The sequence below is a fragment of the Lepidothrix coronata genome, unplaced genomic scaffold (genome assembly GCF_001604755.1).
Source record: "Lepidothrix coronata isolate B3197 unplaced genomic scaffold, Lepidothrix_coronata-1.0 Scaffold148, whole genome shotgun sequence".
Classification (NCBI taxonomy): domain Eukaryota; kingdom Metazoa; phylum Chordata; class Aves; order Passeriformes; family Pipridae; genus Lepidothrix; species Lepidothrix coronata.
The window spans coordinates 2,333,120-2,337,061 of NW_016690328.1; positions in this window are offsets into that span (position 1 = coordinate 2,333,120).

Here is a 3,942-nt window from a genome sequence, read left to right on the forward strand (position 1 = left end):
GAGATCTCTTACTTCTGTGCAGAGAAACAGGCTATTTTGGGAGCAGATTGTGTTGGAGATATGGGCTGGGACAGGATTACTGCAGCTGCTGAAGGACATGCTGCTGTACTGAGAGCTTCCCAATAAGCAAGGCCAATAGATGTCACATAAAGAAACCCTCCAGGTTCATCAGTTCCTCTCCTCTCTCTTTGGCAGGGCCTCTGGACTCAGACATGGAGTTTCCCCAACCCCAGAGACCACCTCTGGTTTACAGCAATGTAAGGGACCAACCCCACGATTCCCATCTTCCCAAAAGAATAAAATTTTCACACAGGTTCCAAATTACAGTAGAAAGGGTTGTCCTGCTGTGAGTCTGAGGGCAACACAGAAGAGTGTGGTAACACTAAGTTCCATCAGTCCTGGGCATGTTTAACAAGTGTTAAGAAAAATTCAGTCCTGAGCAGCTCCCAAGGCAATAACACCCCATTGTCTGCCTGAGATTCACTGATTCCTCCTCCAGCTGCAGCTCCCCAGACATTTAAATGACGTCTGATAATTAAACATGCTGTGAATGCAGCTACAGTGCTTGTCAAAGCTCTGTTGGGTTTCACCAGAGATGCTTCAGCTGAAACCTTCAGTTCTTCAATTTCTGGTGAGTGGTCTGTTGGGACTGGCAGGGCACAAATGTTTGTCATCACCTGCATCTTCAGTGCACAGGCCCCATCTGCCAAGGCAGCAGTCTCCAGCCTGCAATCCCTAAAGCAATCCCAGTAGCCTGACTTGGTGTATAATTCCCCAAGCTAAATCCACGAGCAGGAGGAGCTGCAAGCCAGGCTGCAGAGCCCTGCAGACCTCTGTCCGTCATCGTGCTGAACGGCTGCTCCGAGAATTACCTGCAGATTTATTACCCTTCACTGTAACTTGAGAAGAACGTTGCTGTCTCTATTCTCACAGAGATTTACAGCTCATTCTGCCCAGAAATGAGGCTTTTTTCTTTTTTTAATTGAGTGATCTGTCTTTTGGGGAAATATTTTATTTTGTGCTGCATGTTTCAAGGTCTTTGACTGTGTCACTTCCACTTTATTTAGCCACCCTGTCACACCAGCCTTGTACTCTCCCTGCTCCACTATCCATGGCAACCTTCATGGCTCACACATTTATTTTTCCTTGACTCAGCTCTGTGATTCTTCCCAAACTGACTCTAGAGACTGGAATGTGTAGATAAGTCCTAAATTAGGACTTATCTACATGGGAGACTGTTTCAGAGATTTTGGGGTAACTCCTCTCTGTGGAAAGCCTTGCTGTGGCATCCGTGTGCACAGCTGGGAGTTACACCACAGAGCTGTCACAGTTCACTGTGCCTCTGTGCCACAATAAATTAGTACAAGCACTGACTCAGGAAAAGTCCTTGGCTATTACTGGAGAAAGGTCAGCTGAGAACTGCGTTCACTGTGTGTCCGCATCCAAAAAGCAAACGTAGACAAGGCTATATAAAGGATGGGCTGAAGGGTTATATAATTCAGTTACACAATGTATGTGATTGCTGTCAGCGGAAGATGGTCTCCAGTGCTTGTTAGTCTGTTTCAAAAATAAATAACAGGACTGGGGACTTCAGGGACAAGCGGCGTTCTTACAGCGATGAACAAAAAAAAGTAAAGGATTGGAGCCATTTATCTGGGAAGGAAGGGTAAGATGCGATAAATCAAACCTTGAGCGGTCTAGGACATGTGGCTTAAGAATGCCTGTTTTCCCCTTTCATAAAATAAAAGAGCAAAGTGTCATTTGAAGAGATGAGAAATAGCAAATTACAATTTTACAGCAGCACTTGCTTGACATCCTTACAAACCACAGAGCTCTGGAATTTACTGAAAACCCAGAACATGGGAAATCTTGATGTGGTAACAGGAACGTATACAGTTGCAACACTGAAAGCTAAAAAATAAAACCCAAAAAAGAGAAGGGAGATGAATGCTTTGGTATCTGTTATATATAGGGGATTGATAATACACCATCAGGGAAAAAGAGATATCAAGGCTTGCCTCCACCCTCTACTGATGTCTCCATTACTAAACCCTCTCAGAAACAAGCAATCCCACCAAATGACCATGGATCCAACAGTATAGTGATGTCTGTGTTCCCAAGGAACAATAACAGCACTGAAGGCAAAGGAGCTGCCTCTTATTTCCAGGAATGTGTAACGTCTGCCTATTGTGCCCTTGCTGATACTTGCCATGGCCGTGCACACTGGAGCCACTGTTCACAAACAACTTCCAAAGATGTCAGTTCAGCCAGTGAAAAATATTATGTCTGAAGGAGCTCAGATTTGGTGAACTTTCATCAAATCTGAATTCTATCTCTGGTTGCCCTGGAAACATTGAGATGCTGAAGGCACCTCATCTCAGAGCAGCTTTTCCAAGGGGTTTCCTCGGGCTCCTCTCAGCCCCTGTAACCCTTGCTGAGACACCAACCAGAGCATCAGTTTGACTCAGCAACTGCAGGGTGGGTCAGATTGCTTCTTCCTGGATTTACCATTGGTTCATATCCAGCCCAGACCTTTTGAGCTGAGTTTTCTTAGTCCAGATGCACATCTGTGCCATATGGCAGCTGCACCTGGCTGTGGGTCCCTCATTCCCCCAGGTGGATGTCTCAGGTTTGCCCTGACAAAGTGGCAGAGGGAACTCAGGCAGTTCAAACCCATCCCAGAAGAAAGTGAACAGTGAAAGCACTTCTGCTGCCAAGCACACCGCTGCTCTCTAGTTGCATTGTGAGTTACATGAAGCTGGGAAACTGCACCAATTATAGATTTCATTCAGATTTATGTGTGCTAGGTGCCCCTCGGACCAGAACCCCATTTTATCCTGCTCTAAGGGATGATATTTAGTGGCCAAGTTTCTCCCTCAATCCCAAGGTGTTTTACAAAACTCTAATGACAAATTTATGCAACCACACTCTAAATCCTGAGATTATGGGACATAATAGGAATTAATCACAGAATAATTTAGGTTGAAAAAGACTCTTAAGATAACAGAGTCCAACCATTAACCTAATTAACTGCCAAGTTCACCACTAAACCTTGTCCCTAAATGCCACATCTACACATTTTTTAAATATCTCCAGGGATGGTGATTCACCCACTGCCCTGGGCAGCCTGTTCCAATACTTGACCACCTTTGTTGGAGGACTTTTTATTAATATTGAATCTAAATCTCCCCTGGTGCAATTTCAGGCCATTTCCTCTACTCCTGTTGCTTGTTACTTGGGAGAAGAGACCAACACCCACCAGATCAAGTTCTAGTTGGGCTTCGGCCCAAATTAGAAATTTTCTCCCTACAAAACCTCCAAAAGTCATAAACTTTTTTTCCCTCTGAGTTCCAGCCAAGGCTTTTTGTCCAGCCAAAATGGTCCTCTTCCCCGCTATCTTGTCTTTTGGCACATAGGGATGGCTGTTTCTGTTCTTTTAAGATTTCCTTCTTGAAGAATGTCCTGGTCCCCTTTGCCCTTCAGGACTGCCTCCCAAGGGACTGTGTCTAGCAGACTTCTCATTTGGGGCCTTCTGCTTCCCTCGGAGGGGAGTCTCCTATGACAATGACCCATCTTAATTTCTTTATGGAAGCACCTTTGACTTAACCTCAGCAACACCTCTAACCTAGAAGAACCATCACTCTCGTCATTGTTCAGTTCCCCTTGCAGACCCTCCTACCTGTTACTCTGGGGCACCTGGGGGTTCAGTTCCCCTTGCAGACCCTCCTACCTGTTACTCTGGGGCACCTGGGGGTTCAGTTCCCCTTGCAGACCCTTCTACCTGTTACTCTGGGGCACCTGGGGGTTCAGTTCCCCTTGCAGACCCTCCTACCTGTTACTCTGGGGCACCTGGGTGTTCAGTTCCCCTTGCAGACCCTTCTACCTGTTACTCTGGGGCACCTGGGGGTTCAGTTCCCCTTGCAGACCCTCATACCTGTTACT